This window comes from Peromyscus leucopus, chromosome 12, assembly GCF_004664715.2.
Source record: "Peromyscus leucopus breed LL Stock chromosome 12, UCI_PerLeu_2.1, whole genome shotgun sequence".
Taxonomy (NCBI): domain Eukaryota; kingdom Metazoa; phylum Chordata; class Mammalia; order Rodentia; family Cricetidae; genus Peromyscus; species Peromyscus leucopus.
The window spans coordinates 2,389,717-2,413,270 of NC_051073.1; the positions used below are offsets into that span (position 1 = coordinate 2,389,717).

The following is a 23,554-nucleotide window of genomic DNA, read 5'->3' on the forward strand; positions in this document are numbered from 1 at the left end:
CAGTTGTGATAATGTGCTGTGAAAGATTGAAATTTTGAATATGTACTGTATGTGGCATAAAATTGTGAGTCAGTGGAATTAAGGATTGTGAGCATTTGATTGTTATGTGAGGTCTTAGGGAAAACTTGCCAAGCTTAGGATGGAACATCACTGGAATAAGTTCAAAGAGAAACAATACATGGCTCTTTTGGGTACGTGAACACAATGTATGACTCTTAGAGTTTGGGTCCATGTTCTAAGAATTGAAATGTCTGTGTACTCAACCAATAAAGTCTCAGTTGTGAAAGAGTATTCAAAGTGCCTGGTTGGTTTAATTTTCTGATTAACTTCTGTTTTGTTTTTTTCTATCTGTGTAGCCCTGGCTGTCCTAGAACTCACTCTGTAGACTGACCTCAACTCAGATATCCTTCTGCCTGTCTCATTGGTGCCTGTATTAAAGGCATGTGCCATCACACATGGCTTTTCTTATTCTTGAGATTTACTTACTTGGCTTGAGATGTGTGTTGAACTTACTGGTGACTGGGACGCTTTGGGTTATTGATAAACTGGGTCTTTGAAACAGTGCAAGCCCCTTACTTGATAGATTCTTAAGACAGTCTCATGTAATATGTATGTTCATGTTCAGAGGATGGGCCTCTGAGCTTGCTTAGTAGCCTTGAATTGATTTTCTTGCCTTACATTCTGGGGTCACAGGCATGCACCTGTGACCAGGTTAGTAATGTTCTGGGTCCTCATACATGCCAGGGAAGTTTTCTGTTCATTGTTAGATTTCTGTTCCTGTTTAAGAACACATAGGAAAATATCTGTGGGCTGGAACTGTAAGTTGGTGTTAGTGTTTGCCCAGCATCTGAATGGCCTTGGAGTCTCCCCAACACTGCCAAAGGAGCGGGGAAAATATTCTACAACAGGGTCTGAAAGATGAGTTTTTTAACGAGGCTGGCTGTCCTGGAACTTAAAGTTGAACTCAAAGTGCTGGCTTCAAACCCACCGAGATACACCTACCTGTACCTCTCAAGTGTTGGGATTAAACGCACATGCCACCATGCCCTTAGAGCTTTCTTTAAAGTTGTTCTTTAGGGATGGGGAGATGGCTCAGTAATTAAGAGCACCTGCTATTCTTGGGGACCATCCTGATCCAGTTTAGGGGATGATCCATGTGCTCTTGGGCTGCACAGGCACTAGGGATGCACATGGTACACACACACCAGCAAAACTTTAAATTGCTCTTTATTAGAGGTCTCATTCCTATGCCCCAAAGCAGCACAGCATAAGGAAGTCTGAGTGTACCGATGAGTGTGTCGCTTCCAGATGACCTGAAGCAACATGTATGTATGTGCATGTGGTTAGTAACTGGAGATAGGCTGGTGTGTTGGCACACACCTTTAATCCCAGCCCTAGGAAAGCAGAGGCAAGTAGTTAAATATCTGTAGATGGGGGGGTTGAGGTGGGGGAGGCCCTTTTGGCGCACACCTTTAGTCCCGGGCACAGGCAGGCAGATCTCTTGAGTTCAAGGCCAACCTGTTCTACAAAGTGAGTTCCAGGACTTAACAGAGACCCTGTCTGGAAGAACAGCAAAAGAAAATCTGTAGAGACAAAATTGGAACAGATAGTAAAAACGTTCCTTCGAGATAAACATCAGAGTTAGTCCATTTGACAAGCCTCTTTATTTTTTTAATGAGTTTGAAACAGCTGTGGCGTAAACTTGTGATCTCTGCCCTGGAAGGTGGTGTCAGGATCAGAGGTTCAAGGCCAGCCTGGACTACTGACGCCTGCTGAGGGAAAGGGAACAAGAATCTAGTGTAGAAGGTTCTGTCCTTCACAGACCGCCTTCCAGGTGCGGCCTCACAGATGGCTCCGTTGAGAAAAGCAAGTGTTGCGGTACTGTCGAGGGTCTGGAGTGTAGTGTGGCCACTATGGAAGGAACATGGAGAGGTCAGAGGAGTTCACGAAAATGGTGGGTCACGGGGTGACATGGTGCCTAAAGGTTGGTATGTATGTGCATGTGCTGTAGTTTGTGTCCCCTAATAAGTGACAAGCTGGGGACTCTAGTCCCGGATGGGTTTTCACTTCGTATTGTTGAGGAGAGTCTTTGAACAAACAATTGCAATTCCATTGTAAGCGGAGGATTGGAGTGGACAGCTCTTCATGACGCCGATTATCTTGTTAGGAAATGGCTTTTGTTAGATCCTGTGGTCGTTTGAGTGAGAGTGGCCCCTGGAACTGGAATTTTATTTGTGAGCCTCCATGTGAGTGTTGGGAATTAAACCCAGGTCCCCGGAAACCCGGGTGATTCCTGGCACTCTAATCAGGTGGCTGGCAACTGCCTCTTACTCCAGGTCTGGGGGACCTGATGCCTCCGGCCTCCCGCAGGGCACCTGTTTAACTCATGTGCACATACCTCTACACAGACACATTTAAGCACATATAAAGGAATCCTTTGTGTGCGCATCTATGTTGGTTACATGTGCCTGTGTGCATGGACAGAAGCCAGGGAGGATGTCAGCTGTCCTTTATCATTTCCAACTATTTCTTTGGGATAGCTCTGTGTTTTTCTTGGCCCGGCTAGAAACAGCAAGCCCCAGTGGTTCTCTCCAGTCTCTGCCCAGGTCAGAGCTGGGGTTACAGGTGTGAGCAAAGCACCTGGCTTGTCACGTGGGTGCTGGGATCCAAACTCCAGTCCTCACGGTTAAGCAGCAGCCTCTGAGCCATCTCTCCAGCCCTCAGAACTTTGGACAAAAGCATATGATTAAGAGGAGACTCATCCTGCCACATTCCAAAAGATCTTTTAAAATACGGTCTAGAGTTTATACCTATGTCTCCCTTACAGCATTGGGGGAGAAGAGATTAGCAACATGGGCTTGGCCAAAAACGAACTGTCTGTAATTAGGGTGACATCTCACTGCCATGGAAGAGTGGTTCTACTCCGTGAACGTACTTGCCTCCAAACCTGACGGCCTGAGTTTGACTCCCAACACCCATGTAGTAGAAGGAGAAAACATGCCCGCAAGTTTTCCTGTGCCCTCCACATGTACTCTGTAACATACAGACACACATACTCACCCCAAATAAGTAAAATGTAGTAAGATGTTTTCTAGAACTTTCCACTCAAAAGGCTGTAATCTCAGGGCTCTGGAAGCCGAGGCAGGAGAATTAAAAATTCAAGACCATGGACCTGGAGCGACGGCTCAGGGTTAAGAGCCCTGGCTGCCCTTGCAGAGGTCCTGTGTTCACGTGGTGGGTCACAGCTATCTGTAACTGTAGTCCTGTGGGGTCTGATGCTTTCTCCTGGGGTGCAGACAAAAAACACCCATGTACATAAATCTTTAAAAACATTTTTTTTCAAAGCTTTAATGGCAGCGTGTAGGAGGTGCAGAGGCAGGCGGCCCTGGGAGTTCAAGGTCAGCCTGGACTATGAGGTACTCTTCAGGGCAGCCAGGGTTATGTAGAGACACCGTCTCAAAACCAACAAAATTTCAAGGCTAGCCTGAGCTACTTGAATATGTGAGAGTCCTTGTTAGCCACTAGCACCGCACATACACAGGACACTGCTCACTGTGGCAAGTGACATGAGGCTGTGCACTGGGGCCACATCAACAGCTGGCTCTGGAAACAGCTTGCTCCTTATGAGCTGCACCTTTGCAGGTAGGGGGTCAGCTGTCTACAGCTGTATGCAACTTACTCTCCATGCAGCTGAGTCTAGTCTTTCCTTTCCCCCTTGGAGACCGGGCACCATTGTCCCGGCTGGTCTCAACTCCCTGACAGATGAAGATGACCGTAAACTGCTGCTGCTTTCGACTCTGATGGCAGGTGTGTATCAGCATGCTTAGTTCATATGGTGCCAGGGACCGTCAGAGCATCTGCTAGGCAAGCATTCTACCCACTCAACTATATCCCTAGCCCTGACATCTTTCTTAACAAACCCCCCATGTAGCCAAAGCTGGCTTTGAACTCCTGATCTTCCTGACTCAACCTCTCCAAACCTGGGATTCCAGATGTGTACACCAATATGCCTGGCTGGAGTAGGATTCATTTTTAAAGGCTGACTCCGGCTGCTTAAGCAAAGTAACCACACTGCTGATCCTGTGATGGTTAGTCCTGACTCCACCTGGGAGACAGGCTCTGGTTTGTTGTTGTTTTTGTTTTGTTTTGTGTCTTGAGATGGGGTTTCTCTGTGGGTGACAGGTTTGATGATGTTTTGCTGCCCGTCTGTTGCTATTGGTTGTTTTTTTCCTTGTGCTTACTACATGCTAACTAAACACTCGAAACCACAGGCACATTCTTCAGACCATACAGAACACAAGAGGAACCAGCAGATCTGCACTCCCGCTTTCCAGAGTGCTTGCATTCCTTGGCTCGCAGACTCCTTCCAAGTCTTCTCTGCCTCACCCCATCACCTCTTTGTCTCACTTTAAAGACACAGGCCCACATAGATCATGCAAGAACACCTCCTCAAAGTGCTGAATTTAATCACGTCTGTAATTTTGCCATGTACAGCTACATGTTCACAGGCTGAAGAATTGGGACAAAGGACATATCACAGAAGGTAGCAATAGAGGTGAAGAGCCATGAGGAGGCCACAGAAGTCAGGCAGGATACAGCTCACCACACAAGGCTTAGTTCCTCCCATCTCCTTTGACCCTTAACTGCAGAGCAAGGTGTTGTGAAGGAGGTTTCTGTGGAAGTGCTCAAATCACAAACTCCAGTTCTGCCTGATTCAGCTCACAGTACAGCTTTATATGCACAGCTTTAATCCTAGCAGAGCCAAGCAGATCTCTGTGAGTTCGAGGCCAGCCTGGTCTACAGAGCAAGATCCAGGACAGGCTCCAAAGCTACAGAGAGGCCCTGTCTCCAAAAACAAAGACCAAAAAAAAAAAAAAAAAAAAAAAGGCTTTAAAAGGAAGACAGTTGTGAGAACTGGCCCTGGTGGCACAGGCCTGTCACCCCAGCTCCCTGGCAGACTGGCTGACACAGAGGCCTGCAAGCTCTGTTCTGCCCAGGGCTACAGAGAAATCTCAAGGCCAGCCTGGGCAATTTGTCTGGAACTTGTCTCCAAATAAAAAGCAAAATACAAAATACGAGATGGGCATGTAGCTTAGTGGTGCAGTGTTTGCCTGGCGTGTGTGGAGCCCTAGATTTGATCCTCAGTGTCACACTCACACACACACACACACACACACACACACACACACACACACACACACACACACACACACACACAGGAAACTGTAAGAGGCAGGAGGGCTCAAACAACAGAATTAGGTACTGTCTCCTCCAGCAGATGGCTCACTGGGTAAAGGTGCTTACCACCAAAGCTGATGTCCTGAGTTTGATCCCTGAGATCTCTATGGTGAAAGAACCAACTTTTCAAAAGTTATCCTCTGGTGTCCACAGGTATACACACAAGGATTTCATCCCAGCACTGGGGTGGGGGTGGGGTGTGTGAGGAGGCCAGCCTGGTCTACACAGTAAGCATTAAGGAAAGCATGCTAGAAAAAAAGGAAAATATGCTTTGCTGAATAATTCAGAAAACTGGTCAGACTCACAAAGCAGCACGGCCTGCTTTAAGTTGCTGGGCAAGAGTAACCAAGTGTCCCCAGCCTGTGCTACAATGTCTCCTGTCTTCACACAGAGTTTTCAGATAGACAGTGAAGTTGTAGAAGAAGACACCCATGGGCCCTTCAATTTGTGTTTTTGTTTGTTTTGTGTCAGGGTCCACTGTGTAGTCCTGGAACTCAATATGTAGACCTTGAATTCAGAGATCCGCCTGCCTCTGCCGCCTGAGTGCTGGGATTGAAGGCGTGGGCCACCACTGCCTGGCTTTACAATGTGTGTTTTTGATGATTCCTGCTTGCCCGGCCATTCTGTGCATCTCTGTTGCTGAACCTGTCTTCTTCCCTTATTTCACAGCATCAGTACACGTCCCCTACAGCTTCTGCACACATATTATTAATTAAAGTTCAATATTTGCATATGGTTTTACCTTTTTTTTCTGGGAGGTAAAATTTGCATCTAGTGAAACGTTCCAGTCTTGGGCTTCCTGTTTGTCAGTACACCTGCTTACTCCCTTAGGTCACAGAACACACACCTTGTCCACACCAGCCCCCCAAAGCTTTAACCACCATACATCAGCAGGTCTTTTGTCATCCCTGGGGACCTGGGGATGAACCCAGGGCCTCACAAGTGATAAACCAGGGTCCCAGGGACTAGTTTTGCCTTTTCATAACTTGAAGGGCATCTTGGTTCTTTCCATTTTATGATTTCATAGCCAAGATTCTTAGGTGTACATATAGGTTTTTGTTACACTTTTATATTTTCTCACACAAGGGTTGAAAATGGGCTCTATTTCATGGAGAAAATACCAATCTACCTACATGAGTTAAGTGCCCTTGGGTTTGGGTGGGTCCCAAGGCAACATTTAGGCTTGGCAATTTATCAGAAAGACTCATAGGATTCTTAAAAAAAAAGTTAATGTTGAGATTATGTTTTATTACAATGTTTTTTAATTCCTTTTCCCATTGTGGTGAACTGAATACCTGGTAACAGTTTAAAGATAGCAGGCGTATCTGGGCAAAGGGAGCCATAGTCTATAGTCGACAGCATGGTAGCAGGAGTGTGAGGCAGCTGGTCACACCTCAACCAGTTAACAAACAGAGGCTGCATCCTGGCACTCAGCTCTCCTTACGCAGCCTGGGACCCCAGCCCATGGAATGGTTCCACCTCATTCAAGCTGCCCTGTCAGACTCTCATAGACACACCCCGGTGTGCTCCTCTGGTGACTTTAAATCCCATCAAATTGACAAAGCACTGATTGAAATCAGCAAAGACAAAAGCTTTCACTCAGGGTGGAGTCTTGGAGAGCCCCGGCACGGCACGTACACGTACTTCTTGGATGTCCTCTTCTGTGAGTGCTAGACCCAGGAAATCTCGCCCCAGGTTTTTTTTTTTTTTTTTTATTTTGTTTTTTTTGTTTGTTTTTCCGCTTTTTCCAGACAGGGTTTCTCCGTGTAGTTTTGGTGCATGTCCTGGATCCCACTCAGTAGACCAGGCTGGCCTCGAAATCTCAGAGGTCCGCCTGGCTCTGCCTCCCGAGTGCTGAAATTAAAGGTGTGTGCCACCACTGCCTGGCTCTGCCCGAGTTTTTTGAAGTAGGTAGGGTTAGTCATGTGAGCATGCATCTCTCCTCTGAGTGACTGACTTTAGCTCCCTGGTAGCTTCCATGGACGTTACCAGACAGGAGATGCCAGGGTCCCAGACGCAACTCCTGGAAGCTGGACACCTAGACAGGGACAGCTTGGCAGACCTGGAAGAACACAGGATCAGAGAGACCACACCTGTACACGGAATCCCACCTGCATGCACTTTATTAAGTCTATGCCGTAACTTTTTTTTTTTTAGGGGGGAGATCTTTTAAATGTTTTAATTATATTTATTATCTATTTATTTAGTGCATGTGTGTGTGAGTGCAAGTGCCACACTGAGCGCATGGAAATCGGAAAACAACTTTTGGAGTCGGTTCTCTTCTGCTACCATGTGGGCCCCCCGGGCTCGAACTCAGGTCATGAGGCTTGCCACAGGCACCTCTACCACGGCACCTTTCCTGAGCCTTATCACTGCTATATCCCACCCCTTGGGGCCGCCCATGTCCTGACGAAAAAGTCTCATTCCAAGGAAAACTCCCCCGCCCCCTCTCTCCCTCTCTCCCTCTCTCCCTCTCTCTCTCTAGCTTTTCCTCCCATGAGGTGGGTACCCTTGATATCTCTCTCTCTCTCTCTCTCTCTCTCTCTCTCTCTCTCTCTCTCTCCCTCCCTCTCTCTCCTCTCCCCTCCCTCCTTCCTCCCTCTCCCTCCTCTCTCTGCCTCTCCCCCCCTCCTCTCCCTCTCTCCTGTCTTTCTCTTCATTTCTCTATTATAATAAACTCTCCACGTGGATGCAGCCCTGGGTGTGAATGACTTCCCAGGAGCCACTGCCCCCACTGCATCTGCCCGGCATGTCTTCCCTCACCCGTGGGATGCCCTGGCCTGGCCACCTGAGGGTTTACCACATGTGCTAAATTACGATCACCATCCCTGGTTCATCTCAAACTCCCTCCGTAGCTGAGGATAGCCCTGAACTCCTGACCCTTCTCCCTCTACCTCCCAGCTGCTGGGATTAGAGGTGTACAGAACCTTATCCAGCTCTCTCTCATCTCACTGTGTAGGCCAGGCTGTGGTCCACCAGCAGTAGCCTCCTGAGTGCTGAGATTACCGTCACAGCTCTAACCTGCTTTGCTTTTTTTTTTTTTTTTTTTTTTTTAATCTTTTTGTTTTTTGTGTAACCCTTGCCATCCTCAAACTTGCTCTGTAGACCAGGCTGGCCTCAAACTCAAGAGATTCACCTGCCTCTGCCTCCCGAGTGCTGGGATTAAAGGAGTACACCACCACCTCCTGGCTCTAACCTGCTTCTTCTTCTTCTTCTTTTTTTTTTTTTTTTTGGTTTCTCGAGACAGGGTTTCTCTGTGTATCTTTGCGCCTTTCCTGGAACTCACTTGGTAGCCCAGGCTGGCCTCGAACTCACAGAGATCTGCCTGGCTCTGCCTCTGCTGGGATTAAAGGCGTGCACCACCACCGCCCCGGCCTAACCTGCTTCTTTATTTCAACAATTATTTTATTACTCTCTGAGGCGGGTCACAAGAATATATTATAGAGATTCAGCTGTGTATTAAAGCTATACTTTGACCGGCCAAGGGTCTGTCAAGAGGCAAGCCATTTATTATGAATATTTGGTGTCATCCAGGCTTTAATATTTCAGCTGTCCTCTGCTATGAAATTTTTGCATGCCCAAATATTTCCAGACCAGTTGGCAAACAGTTCAGCTCCTCAGACCTGCTGAACTTCTAGGTAACTAACTTCCCTGCTGGAGCCAGTACTTAGATAAGGTCATGTAGGCAAAGACAAGCTGGCAGAGACAATAGCTTTGTTTCTTGTACTAATGAAGCTCAGAGCATCCTCTTGCCTTGAGGTCTAGTGGCTCTCCAGAGCAATTGACTAATAACAAAAGAGGTCTTTACATATCAAGGTGGAAGGTAGAGCAACAATCCTGAGGAGGCTGAGAACCTGAGTGGCCAGGGGAAGGAAAAACAGGTATTTTCTGTAGAGCGGACAGAACGGCATGACCAGGGAGAAGAGAAGAACGCAGAGGTAAGGTAGATGGTAAGGCAGAACTCTTGAGCCAGGAGTAGAGAGCAAGTAGAGATGGGGGGAGAAGAAACAGAAGACGAAGATGAGGCGGGAAGCATAAGAGCTTAGTTGTTAGCAGGACTATGAGAGGCAGTAAAAGAGGACAAAGAGGAACTGAGTTTCAGGACAGAACAGAAGCTATGGAGACAGGATTTCATTCCAGAGAAATAAAGTAGATGGATAAGGACCTTGGTATATCTAGAGTTATTCTTGTCCTGTATGCCTGATGGAGCTGTAGCTGTAATAGATAGAGGAATAAAGTTAACAGACATAAGAGCATAGTGTACGTAGATTTTTTTCCCCCCGCAGATATCCCATGCCAGATGTAGCGAAATCCCCGGACCACGAACAGGATACACCATATCTGGCGCCCGAACAGGATACTCCTAGGACTAGGGCTTTAGCTACGTTGCGCATCTCACCAAGGGTGATACAGACCCGGGTATCTTCATACCTCGTGAGTGGTGAGTAAAACTACATTGAGAAACAAGCAAGGAACAGATAGCTACCAGACCACATGCTGGACGCCTGAAGCCCCACAAACTAAGGTAAAACGTCCTTTCGCAGACAGCCTGTCCCCTAGATACACAGCTTTGTTTCTAGCGCAAATCAAGTTCAGGTCTTCCCCTCTTTCTCACCACCCCAGAGCAACTTCTTAGATCAAAGGGGTTTCCTCTCACCAGGTGCTTCAAGCTGTGACGCAGATTGACTGGCTGTCAGTGCTCCTCCCCCGCCCTGTCAGGAAACTGGCAAATAGAGGAAAATAGTGACAGTTTTACTTTTAGTGACCTACAGATTTTCCCTACCCTATCACCTGTAAGTTTATAGTTGAACACATTTATGATAGACTCGTAATGCTTTCACCTAACCACAGTAAGGATCTATTTCTAGCTCATAAATTCCTTTTCTGATTTATTCCAACTGCTGTCCGACTCCACCCTGGTTCTCTCCCCTTTTGGGTTGCAAATGAAGTTGCCGGGAAGCTTCAGGTGGGGACCTGGCAATCTTGTGTTGTGTAGTAAACATGAGGTGTTGCTGCTTGGGCAAGGAGATAGAACATCCCGAGAGAAAGAGGGTTGAATGAAGAGAACTGAGGGAGTTGAACTCAGAGAGTTAAATTGGTGGCTGAATGATGGTGGCAGACGAATAAAACGAATTGGACGAAAGAGCTTCGTGCACCTGGATTCATTCCTGCGCTGATGGTAGTGTCCCTCCTGGGCCCCTGGGATAGTATAATATTGAGGCTGGACCTTGACTATTATACAAAAACCCTCCCTGTGTATCTGTGTCTGTTTGTGTTATGTGAGCGTGTGACGTGGCCCATATGGGAGGTCAGAGGACAACTTGTGGAATCCCCTTCTCTCCTACCATGTAGGTCACAGGGACTGAACTTAGAGCTTGAGGCTTGGTAGCTGCTGAGCAATCTTGCCACTCCGTACCCTGCTTTCCAGTGTACCTTGCTGCACTCCTAACATCAACTTATGAAGGTTCCACTGTCCTACTACACCCCTGCCAGCACGTCCTGTGATTGCCAATTTATTTTTTCTGTTTTAAATTTAGGTCAAACTAGCCAGGCATAGTGGTGCACACCTTTAGTTCCAGCATTTAGGAAGGAGAGGCAGCCGGATCTTTGAGTTCAAGGTCAGTCCAGTCTACAGAGCAAGTTCCAGTCTGATACCTCAGTAAAACCCCCCACTCTATCCCCTACAGACAAAGAGAAGCTTAAACCAGGATTCCAAAGTATAGATAAGAATTTAGACCCCTTTTCCCCAGGTGGCTGTATCTGCTACAGGGACTTTGGAAAACACAGAATCAGGATATTCGACCAAAAGACTGAAAAAAGGGAGGTGGGTTAAATTAAATTATATGGTCTGTGCCTTTAAGAACTAGCCTCACAAAGAAAGGGGAGCGCTCCTTCCAACCTCCCTGCTGTGAGTGAGAGATTTGGAAGAGCCTCCCTGGAGGCTTGTAAACTTAGAAAACACCTTACTTTTGCATTCTGTACCTAAAGTCTCCAATGGCGGCTTTGGGGACGTGATCTAGGCACAACAAGACCCTCACTCTATTGTCTCAAAAAGGGGGCCTTAGACAAATATATCTCAATATAGATAGACCCAGGCTAGTTTCAAGTCCCCAGAAATGATGGCACCAGCCCCAGGAACTCAAAAGAACAAAGTCAGGATGTCTGATGGTAACCAATTAACCACAAGATGCCCCTCTCCAGAGATAACATGACCAGACCCCGGAGATGAGTTGTAAAACTCCTGACAGGGCAAACAGATAAGCTAGAATAAGATAAAGTCCAGGCCCGGGAAAAACTGGACCAATCAAGGATGGACCCGTACTAACCCCCTCCCCTCTAAGAAATTTTATGGGTTTTGCCTATAAAAACTAACTTCCCCAAGAAAGAGTAACTCTTCCCTGCCTCACTTGAGATGGCTTGAGTTCAGTTCCCTGTCATGACTTGCAGCAGAAGTAAACCTTGCTTTTGCATTCTGGTATGCTTGTCCTTGGTAGTCTCTCTGGGGGTTACGATCTGGGCACAATACCAGGACAGCCAGGGCTACACAGAGAAACCCTGTCTGGGAAAAAGGAATAGATATAGATAGATAGATAGATAGATAGATAGATAGATAGATAGATAGATAGATAGATAGAATAAATTTAGGTCAAACTAAATTTCCTTCATACAATGAGTTGTCTTGGTATACCATTGTGGTTTCAGTTTTTTGTTAGTTTGTTTTTGTTTTTGTTTTGAGACAGGGTCTCCTGTAGTCCAGACTGGCCTTGAGCTCTTGATCCTTCTGCCTCAGCCTCTTGAGACTGAGTCTTACTATGTATCCCTAGCTGGCCTGGAACTCATTAAATAGTCCTGGCTACACCTTCCTCTGCCTCCCAGCTGCTGGGGTTAAAGGTATGGACCACCATGTCAGGAGGTACCTGGTGATAGATAGTTTCAGTCAAACAGCCCTGACTGATAACTCTGAGACAAAGTGTCCAGCTAAGCCTGGACTTCTTTTTGGGGGGTGTGTGCAGGAGGGGGGTTGAGACAGGGTTTCTCTGTAGCTTTGGAGCCTGTCCTGGATTAGCTCTGTAGACCAGGCTGGCCTCTAACTCACAGAGATCCACCTGCCTCTGCCTCCCAAGTGCTGGGATTACAGACATGCGCCACCACCACCTGGCAAGCCTGGACTTCAGATCCACCCATACTGAAGGGAAACGTGCACATTGTTTTAGATATTATTATTTTAGTTATGGCTTTTCAAGACAGGGTTTCTCTGTGTAGCCTTGGCTGTCCTGGAATTTGCTTTGTAGACCAGTCTGGCTTTTAAGTCAGAGATCCGCCTGCCTCTGCCTCCCGAGTGCTGGGATTAAAGACGTGAGCCACCACTGCTGGGCAACTCAACCCCTTTCTATTAATCTATAATGTTGCCATGTGGCCGTGATGTTACCAGTCTGCTGGTATTTTGTTGCTCCTTGGGTGGCTAGCATCTCTTCTGACTCCACCCTTCTTCATCTCGTCTTCAGTCTGAATGTACCGCCTAACCTTATCCTGTCCTGCCATAGGCCAATGCAGCTTTATTTATTAACCAATCAGAGCAACATATATTCACAGTGTACAGAAAGGCATCTCACAGCATTTAATCCCAGCACTTGGGAGGCATAGGCACGTGGATCTTTTGCATCTGAGGCCAACCTGGTCTACACAGTGAGTTCCAGGAAGGTGAGGACTACACAGAGAAACCTTGTCTTGAACAGCCCTCCCCGCCACACACCATGTTAAATAAGAAACATAGGGCTGGTGAGATGACCCAGGTAAAGATGCTTGCCATCAAGCCTGATGACTGAGTTTGAACCCTGGGACCTGTTAGCATTTAGGCCTCTGTACTGGCCTGTCCTGACAGGATATATCCTCAGCTACCGCCACTAAGAGCACCCCCTGTGTGCATTTGCTACATTCCCTTATAAAAGGCGGGCCTTGTCCTCCTCCCATCTCTTTCTCTTCCTTCACTGTCGTCCCCAGGGACTGGTCTCTGTCCCTTCTCTCCCTTCCCCTCAATAAACCTCCCACATGGGCCTGTTGTATGATGTGAGTCCTTCCCGCTGTTTTAAAAATACAACAGGATCCACATCTTGGAAGGAGAGAATCAACTCCCAAGAGCGGGTCCTCTGACCTCCACATGCACACTGTGGTACATGCATTCACACACACAGCACACAAACAAAAATGTAAAAAACAAAACAAAACCACTCAATTTCAAGTGATTCAATAAAATATTGATTTTATTATGCATATGTATTTATGGGAGATATATATATGCAAATGTGTCTAAAAGCTAACACCTGTTCTATGACATAAGGTTCCTTTGTACCATCCTCCCAGCTTCTCTACAGGCTGGAGGACACTCAGAGTTCAAAGCTGGGGCAGAAGGGGCAAAGCAGTGATGAAGAGTACAGTACCAGGGCTGGAGAGATGGCTCAGAGGTTAAGAGCACCGACTGCTCTTCCAGAGGTCCTGAGTTCAATTCCCAGCAACCACATGGTGGCTCACAACCATCTGTAATGAGATCTGGTGCCCTCTTCTGGCCTGCAGTCACATATGCTGTATACACAATAAATAAATAAATCTTTAAAAAAAAAAAAGAGTACAGTACCGCTCGGGTCACACGGCACGGCCGCACTCCACCTGCATCCCTTTGGAGTCCTGGAATAAATATTGTACAGACATGGAGCAGCTTTGGCTGAGGTGTTTAAATTTAGATGACAGCTTAACCATGGAGAAATGTTTGTTCCAGGAATCAGATGTCGACAGAGCAGGGTTTCTTTTGGCAGGGTCTCCCTTTCCTACTGGCCAGAAGAAAATGTTCCCCCTCTGCTAATCACACTGGAATCTCACGGAACAACTGTTCAGAGGACAGGTTTGCCATTAGGAAGCCGAGCAAAACTGCCAGTCTTCTGGAATGACATGAGATGAAGACAAAAATACAGGCTGAAAACAAACGACGTGGAGATGTGGGCTTCATCCTGGAGCACACACACAGGCAGGATGCCTTTCTTAAATATTCATTCACACGCGGAAGGCGCAATAGGTCAGATTCAGAGCATTTTAGTGGATGAAAGAAAAGACTTGTAGGGTTGGGGAGGAGTTAAGTGGAAGAACTCTTGCCTCCTGTGACCTCAGCTCTATTTATTCCCAGGGCTGCAACTGGAGAGTGGGCTCTGAAACCATTATTATTTTTTGAGACAGTGTCTTAGGGTTTCTATTGCTGTGAAGAGACACCATGACCACGGCAACTTTTTTTTAATTAATTAATTTATTTATTTATTCGAGACAGGATTTCTTTGTGCAGTTTTGGTGCCTGTCTTGGATCTCACTCTGTAGCCCAGGCTGGCCTCGAACTCACAGAGATCTGCCTGGCTCTGCCTCCTGAGTGCTGGGATTAAAGGCGTGGGCCACCACTGCCCAGTGGCCACGGTAACTCTTATAAAGGAAAACATTTAACTGGCTTGGCTTGCTTACAGTTCAGAAATTCAATTCATTAGCATCATGGTGGAAGATGGTGGCATGCAGGCAGACATGGTGCTGGAAAGGCAGCTAAGTGTCCTACATCTTGGCATGCAGGCAACAGGAAGGGGAATGAAGTACTAAGTGTGGCCTAGGCATATATGAGACCTCAAAGCCCACCCCCACAGTGACAAACTTCCTCTGACAAGACCATACCTACCCAACAAAGACACACCTCCTAATAGTAGCACTCTCTATGAGCTTATGGGGGCCATCTTCTTTCAAACCACCACATTCCACTCCCTGGCCGCCATAAGCTTGTAATAATATCATAAAGCAAAATTCATTTATTATAACTTCAAAAGTCAACAATGTTTGAAAGTCCCAAGTTCGCTGGGTGGTGGTGGTCCACGCCTTTAATCCCAGCACTCGGGAGGCAGAGCCAGGCGGATCTCTGTGAGTTCGAGGCCAGCCTGGTCTACAGAGCGAGATCCAGGACAGGCACCAAAACTACACGGAAAAAAGTCCCAAGTTCAAAGTCTCTTCTGAGATTCATATAGTCTCTTAGCTGTAATCCCCTGTAAATTAAAATCAAACATATCACATACTTCCAACATATAACAGCACGGGATATACATTACCACTCTAAAACACAGGGTAGAAAGCAGAGTAAAGAAATACTGGACCAAAGCAAGACTGAAAATCAGCTGGGCAAACTCCAAACTCTGCATCTCCATGTCTGATATCAAAATGCATTTCAGATCTCCAGCTCCTGTCAGCTTTGTTGACTGCAACACACTTCTTTCTCTTGGGCTGGGTCTACTCTCTGTTAGCAGCTCTCCTTGGCTCTGTCATCTTTAACATCTCCGGGTCTCCAAGGCAACCCTGGCTTCAACTTTATGGTTTCATGAAATGGCCTCTCTGGGTCTCCATACAGGGACACCCCGACACATGTCTGACCCCAGCAACTATTCTTAGGTGCAGAAGCAAATTCCAAAACTGTTTCTTCTATCCTTAACTCTAAAGTGAGAGCCACATGGTCAAAACTGCCAAGTTCTGCTGCTTGCTGGGGCTGGAACATGACCCCTCATTCAATCACATATTCACAGCTTTCTGTTTTTGATTGTTACCTTTACTGCCTAAGCTTGACTGTCCTTGAACCTGCTCTGTAGACCAGGCTGGCCTCAAATTCAGAGATCTGAGAACCTCTGCCTCTGGAGTGCTGGGATTATAGGTGTACACCACCACATCTAATGCTAAACTTTTCTTTAATTCCTTTCCATAGGATGGAAACCTAGCTGTGTGGAATCTCGCCCTGAGGTCACCACTGCCTTTATTCAACTTTTTGTTTTTGTTTTGTTTTTTTGAGACAGGGTTTCTCTGTGTAGTTTTGGTGCCTGTCCTGGATCTCGCTCTGTAGACCAGGCTGGGCCTTGAACTCACGGAGATCCGTCTGGCTCTCCTTCCTGAGTGCTGGGATTTAAGGCATGCAACACCAACACCAGGCCACATTTTGTATTTTTATTTGCTTAATTTGCTCCTTTTCATTATAAATCTTCATTAAGATTACCACTAATAACCATACAACAGAGTCTATACTAGGATGATTTAAGATTTCCTCCACCTGCCGGGAGGTGGTGGCCATGGACTGGATATTGTAAATGCAATTCTTACTTGATAATTGTTCTTATTGTATATAGTTTTACTATGTTAAAGTTAAAATCGTTCTTTTTATTTAGAGAAAAAGGGGGAAGTGTTGTGGAATGCAATATTTGTTTAACTATGTAAAGGTGTGGTGCTGTTTCAACTTGCCTGCCTAAGGCACCTGATTGGTCTAATAAAAAGCCAAATAGCCAATAGCTAAGCAAAGGAGGGATAGATGGGCAGAGAGAAAACCAGCCTAGCGTCAGCCAGCCAGACACCCAGGAAGCAGGAAAGTAGGATGGATAGTACGTAGATGAGATAAATGAGCCTTGGGGCAGCACACATAAAAATGAGTTGGGTTAAAAAAAAAAAAAAAAAAAGCTAGCTAGAAACCAGCCTAAGCTAAGGCCAAGCATTCATAATTAACAATAAATCTCCATTTCATGATTTTGGGGCTGGCAGTCCAAGAAAGCTTGATACGGGGGAGGACTTATTCAAAATATTTAAGTTGTTGGACATGGTGGTTCATGCTTGTAACCTTGGCACTCCTGAAGTTAAGGCAGAAGGGGACAGGAGTTTGAAACTACAGTGAAAGTTCCTGTGTAGCTGGAGTTTTCCTGCCTTGCCCACAGTCAGGACAAATCTCTGTCACCCGCCAGTCCTACAGCCACTCAGACCCAACCAAGTAAACACAGGGACATATTGCTTACAAACTGTATGGCCGTGGCAGGCTTCTTGCTAACTGTTGTTATAGCTTAAATTAATCCATTTCCATAAATCTATACCTTGCCACGTGGCTCGTGGCTTACCGGTGTCTTCACATGCTGCTTGTCATGGTGGTGGCTGGCAGTGACTCCTTCCGCCTTCCACTTCCCAGAATTCTCTTCTCTGTTAGTCCCGCCTGTACTTCCTGCCTAGCCACAATCAGTGTTTTATTTATTGACCAATCAGAGCAATTTGACATACAGACCACCCTACAGCAATCCTGTCTCAAAAAAAAGAAAAAAGAAAGAAAGAAAGAAAGAAAGAAAGAAAGAAAGAAAGAAAGAAAAGAAAAGAAATAATGAATTAACTAATCCATTAGAAGTTGAGGTTTGGGTAAATGTCCCAGAAGACACATGTCAAGGATTAGTCACTAGTGTGCACTATTTTAGGAAGAAGAGCCTGAAGGGATGTCAGGTCATTTAGGGAGCATCTTTGAGGAGCCCAAGCTCCTTCCTGTCTGTCGTTGCTTCCTGGCTGCCTGAGGGGAGCACTTTTCCTCTCAGATCCTCTTAGGACCAGGATCTGAAAGGATGACCTCACCTGAACCCTCTCCCTCAAGACCTCACCGTCTCAAATACTCCGGTCCTATGATGGAATGGCACCAGACACAGTCTTGACAAAAAAGCAAGACACACCCGACCCCACTTTTCCTGTGTGCCTTGTCTACACAGGCTGCGTACCTGCCCCCTACCCGAACTTCCCCAGCCCAGGGACTGGGCCCGGCTTTCCCTTTCCCCAGCTTCTTTGATTTCTGTATAACCCAGGCATTTTGGTTACAAGGCGCTCTTGACCCTTTTAACCTCTTTGCCTCATGGTCATCACTCTTGGTCCCTTGCTCCCTCTCCTCACACAGCGCCGGTGGCTGGTCCTGTCTACTCTAGACCCTCCCAGATGTCTCTGCCTCTGCCTGTGCTCTCCTTTCATCCTATGATAAAAACTTTTATTTCTTCTTCTCCTTCTTCTTAATTAAGAAGCCATCCTGGATTACACGAGACCCTTTTCTCAAAAAACTAAAAGGGAGCTGGATAGCTGCCTCAGCGGTTAAGAGCGCCTGCTGCTCTTGAAGTGGGCTGAGGTTTGGTCAGGTTTGCCAGAACACACCTGGTTTGCCACCACAGCTGGCCTCTTCAGGCTCCAGGCACATACACAGTGTACATTCTTTTTTTTTGCTTTGTTTTTCAAGACAGGGTTTCTCCGTGTAGCCCTGGCTGTCCTGGAACTCACTCTGTAGACCAGGCTGGCCTCAAATTCAGAGAGATCCGCCTGCCTGAGTGCTGGGATTAAAGGTGTGCGCCACCACCACTCAGCTTATAGTGTACATTCTTAAATGTGGGCAAAACATTCTTCCACAAAAAATAAAAATAGAATGTTTAAAAAAAAAAAAACTAAAAAATATGCATACCTGGGTCTGTAGTGGTAAGCATTAGCTCTACAGAATTAGATAAATGATTCTATCTTTATTGCTCATTTTAAATTTACATATACATATATATTTTTTGAGACTGGGGCCTTGACATTTCTAAATGCTAGCGTTACTATGGACATGTATTATGGAGCCTGACTTACATATAATGATTGTCACCATTTTAAAGAGACAATCTTTATGAGTTTAAGCCAAAAGCACCTTCTTTGAGCCTCTAATTTAATGAAGGGATCCAATGACTGACTGAGCAGGACATGGTGGTGCTCGCTTGTAAGGCCAGTACTTGATAAATCCTAGAACGCAGTCCATGTAACTCTCATGGATACTGATGAGTGGCTGTCACCACTTACGTTTCTGAGGTGAAATGAAGGGAGGTACCGAGCTCGTTAGGACACAGGCAGGCAGGAGCATCCCCAGGAGTGGATGCTATTTCCTAGAACTCTCTTCCATATGTGGGTCAGTGACAGAGGATGATGATGCACAACTCACACCAGACTGGAAAGGCAAATCAGAGTGAGACTATGACACGTCACACTCCACAGCCCAGCGCAGGGCATCCAGGCACTGGTGGAGTGCAAGCTCATGCCTGTATGTCCCTGGGTCAACGCTGGATCAAGCCTCCAGCGGGCCAGAAACTGCTCTGAAATGGCCAGCCTTTCCTGGACTTTCCTGAGTCTTGGGTAACTTCTGGGCCAGGTCGGACACTGACATTCTCAAAGTCGGAGGTGGAGAGACCTTTTTCAGCACCCGTGGGTGTCTGTGACCTCTAGATGTTCCTCCCTTCCCTCCCATCTGCCTGCTCTGGGACCTCGTGTCCCAGCATTAGAAGAAAGACAAATCACTGTGGGACTTAACCAGCCCGTGTGGGCTCATAAGCTCGAGTGTCTGTTTGATGCTTAGCAATCCACTTACTGTGGCTGAACGAATTATCAATAATGTTAAAAAAGGGAAAAAGAATTAGGGTGGAAGTGGTGGTGCAGGCCTTTAATCCAGCACTTAGGAGGGAGAGGCAGGTGGACGGACCTCTGTGAGTCTGAGGCCAGCCTGGTCTACAGAGTGAGATCCCGGACAGGCAAGGTTACATACAGATAAACCCTATCTCGGAAAAAACAACCAAACAACCAAACAAAACCAAAACAAACAAACAAAAAAATTAGGGGCCTTTAAGATGTGTCGGTTGGTGGAAGTGTGCGATGCGAGTCTGTTCACCAAGGTTTGATTGCAGAAACCAGAAAAGACAGCCAATGAGAAATGACTCCACAGAATGTCCTCTGAACTCCTCATATGCGCCTATGTGTCCCCCCATAACCAAAGTTATTTAATTAAATACATCTAAATAAACAAAAACCCAATCAAGAGAATACATAAATAGAAACCATCAGGGTCTGTTTTAAGCTCTGATGTCTCGAGTGAAACGGTATGTACAAACCACCATATTAAAGCCCCTGTGTCATGGGATGCTATTGTTTACGACTGTTCTCCAAGCCAGACAACTGCCATCACGGGTGTTCAGCTGTGCCTGCTCACAAAAGATTATACCAGCAGGGCTTGATAATTGATTATATCCCCTCATGGGATATAAACATATAATCCCCTCATATAATTGTTTATATCCCCTCACAGGATTCCCACCTGACTATCCAGTAACTTCTTACCACCTGATAGATGCTCTCCTATCTAGGAAGACTGGGGGAGAGAGAGATTCATCTGTTTGTTTTTTAGTAAAGAGTTCCAGTGTGGTCTTTTGGGGAGGCGTACCTTGCCCTCCCCCACCATGTAGGTAACCCTTCATCTGTGTTCTGGAAGGAAGCCCAATGAACTCATTGGTCCCCCAGAGTGAACCTTGGTAGAATCATGCTTTCATTTGTCACTGGGACCTTTGAAGGAAGGTTAGATATTGTTTATGTCACCCCAGGGGAAGGAATTTTAGCAACAGATGTGTTCCAAAAAGATGGGATGTTTTGTACTTGTTGGAAGATGATTAAAACTCTAGAGAAAGATCATGTGAGAAAGAGGACATGGAGAGTTACAGACTCCCGAAATTGGATGGACAGATGAGATGGAGAGCAGGAAAGAGACAAGAAAAAGAGAATGAGGAGAGAGAGGGGAGAAGAAACAGATGACACAAAGTCAGGGAGGAGATGTAAAGAAATAAGGAAAAGAAAGAGAAAAGCAAGGACAGCCCGCTCTCCCACTCTGGGTGTGCTCACTGCGGCTACAGCTCTCACAGGGCATTTAGGAGGCTCTGGAAAGGATCAGCTTGAGAACAAGTGGGCAGATAACTGTGCCTCCTGTTTTAGTCAACTGTCACGTGTTCTCTGCAACTGAAGACATGTTATGGTTTTAGCCCAGCCCAGGTCCTTCTTATTGAGCAGCTGTAAGATGGTCGATAAATTGGGGCAGTGGTATAGTATTTACCTTTTGGTAGAAAAGCTAAATTTTCTTAATGCGGGAAAACTTTTTAGTAATTCCAAAACTGCTAAGGAAATAGCATTCGTCACGGGGCACCAAGATCTGGTTCAAAGTGAAGCTGTATCTTTTCCAGCATGGGACAGGGATCTCAAATTGTTTACTTATAGGAAAGAACAAGATCGTACTAGAACCTGCTGTCTGCAGACTCTATATCCAGGGGAATGTGTAACCATCAGTTGAGATTTTTGGCAAATCTTGTTTTGAGGCTTGTCCTAGCAAATTTTATCTCTTATCTGTTATGAAAATTAATCCCCCAAATTATAATGAGCATACTTGATTTTTTTTAACCATAGTTTGTGGCTGGCAAGATAGCCATCTTGCCATTGGTGGGTGGGGATGCTTGCCTCCAAGACTGATGGCCTGAGTTTGAGTCTTCGGAGCCACACAGCAGCCTGAATCAGCTCCTGCCTGCTGTCCTCTGACCTCCACCTGTGTGCTGTGACACCCCCATAAATAAATAGTAAATAAAAGTTGTATGTGTGCGTGTGAACATTCCACAAGTGTGAGTGGAGGTCAGGGAACAACCTCAAGAAGCGGCTGCTCTCTTCCCATCCTGGGTCCCGGGTATTGAACTCAGGTCCTCAGATCTCCACAGCAAGCACTTTCTTCTTTAGAACGACCTCGCCGGCCCTGGGAACATAGTCTCTGTGACAGTTAGCTACTCATGACTTTGTGAACTTTATTCAGGCATCACCTGTGTTAAACAGGATGACACTGGTTTGTCAATGAGCAGGTCTTCGCTCTCTTTAAAGTCTGAGAAACCCACCGATTCTGTCCCAGACCTGGCAGGGACCGGCTGTACAGGTCCTGCGAGCACACATCTGCTGTGCAGGCCTTTGGCTGCGCTTTGCCAGGCCTGTGTTGCTCTGGATTTAGCATTTGGAGACTGCCTGACTGAGAAGAGCTGTGTCTCTGCTGGAAGACCACCAGGAAACAGGCTTCGGGCTGATGGAGTGCATCCTGAACCTCAGGTCTTCCAGGCCTGTACTTTCCACCTCAGCCCTGAGGGAGTCAGTAAGGGAAGAGGACAAGGTTGTGTGTGTGTGTGTGTATGTGTGTGTGTGTGTGTGTGTGTGTGTGTGTGTGTGTGTGTGTGTGGTGTGTGCATCCCGAGTTGAAAGGTGAACTTTGGAGTTACTCCTCAGGTAGCTGTTCACCTTTCCTCCCCCCCCCCATGGCCTGTAGCTGCTTAAGTAGCTAGGCTGGCTGGCCAGCAAGCTCCAGGGACCCTTCCCAGCCCTGGGCTATCCTACCCATACCTATTGGTATTCCCCCTGGGTTCTGGGAGGTCAAACTCAGGTCTGAAGTCCACATAGTCTGACGAAGCTATCTCCACAGCCCAAGGCTCTGTATCCTTGCATCAAAAAACATCTTTTTTGGTTTTTCGAGACAGGGTTTCTCTGTGTAGCTTTGCGCCTCTCCTGGAACTCACTTGGTAGCCCAGGCTGGCCTCGAACTCACAGAGATCCGCCTGCCTCTGCCTCCCAAGTGCTGGGATTAAAGGCGTGCGCCACCACTGCCCGGCCATCAAAAAACATCTTAATTTCATATCATTACCTATATATATATTGAGACAGGGTCTATGTAGCCCTGGAACTCTCTACATAGACCAGGCTGGCCTTGAACTCACAGAGATCCGATTGCCTCTGCCTCCCAACTGCTGGGCTTAAAGGTGTTTGTCAATACACCAGGCTTCAGTACCTTAAACCCTTCATGGAGTTGATATTATAATAGTCTTGTGCTTGGCTGCAGCCAGAACTGTGCTAAAAAAGCTAAAAAGCTAAAAAGCTTTCTGCTGGTTGTGTGTGTGTGTGTGTGGGGTGGGGTGGGGGTCCTGTAGCAAGCCAAGGCCCTGAGGTGTTCATTCTCACCAGATTTGGGCAGGCCTTGCCTGGAGACATGTCACTTGAGGCACCCACTGTATAAGTCCATCCTCACACAGGAAGCCCCCTGGGGGTGATGCTGGGAAGACCACCCCTGTAGCTAGAGTTTTCCTGCCTTGCCCATAGTCAGGACAAATCTTTGTCACCCGCCAGTCCCACAGCCGCTCAGACCCAACCAAGTAAACACAGAGACTTATATTGCTTACAAACTGTATGGCCGTGGCAGGCTTCTTACTAACTGTTCTTATAGCTTAAATTAATCCATTTCCATAAATCTATACCTTGCCATGTGGCTTGTGGCTTACCAGCATCTTTTCATGCTGCTTGTCATGGCGGTGTCTGGCAGTTTCTCTGACTCAGCCTTCCACTTCCCAGAATTCTCCTCTCTCCTTGTCCCACCTACTTCCTGCCTGGCAACTGGCCAATCAGTGTTTTATTTATTAACCAATCAGAGCAATTTAACATACAGACCATCCCACAGCGCACCCCATGACATCTTCTTCCTTTTTTCTATCCTTTCCTTTTGAGTTGACAAGATGTTCAGTGGTAAGGGTGCTTGCTGCCCAGGTTGATGTTCTGAGTTGATTCCCTGGGCCCACATAGTGGAAGGACCATGCGATTTGTCCTCTGATCTTCACATATATGG

At 46.6% G+C, this 23,554-nt stretch overlaps 1 long non-coding RNA gene across 1 annotated transcript; it reads right to left on the reverse strand.

The window, feature by feature from the left end:
- Positions 1–3,055: 3,055 nt before the first annotated feature.
- LOC119088841 lies at positions 3,056–23,251 on the reverse strand. The gene is made up of 3 exons (XR_005092578.1): positions 23,214–23,251; positions 9,896–9,961; positions 3,056–3,285 (listed from the first exon to the last, which is right to left on the reverse strand). It is a non-coding gene; the product is annotated as an uncharacterized LOC119088841 (long non-coding RNA).
- Between the last annotated feature and the right edge of the window lie 303 nt (positions 23,252–23,554).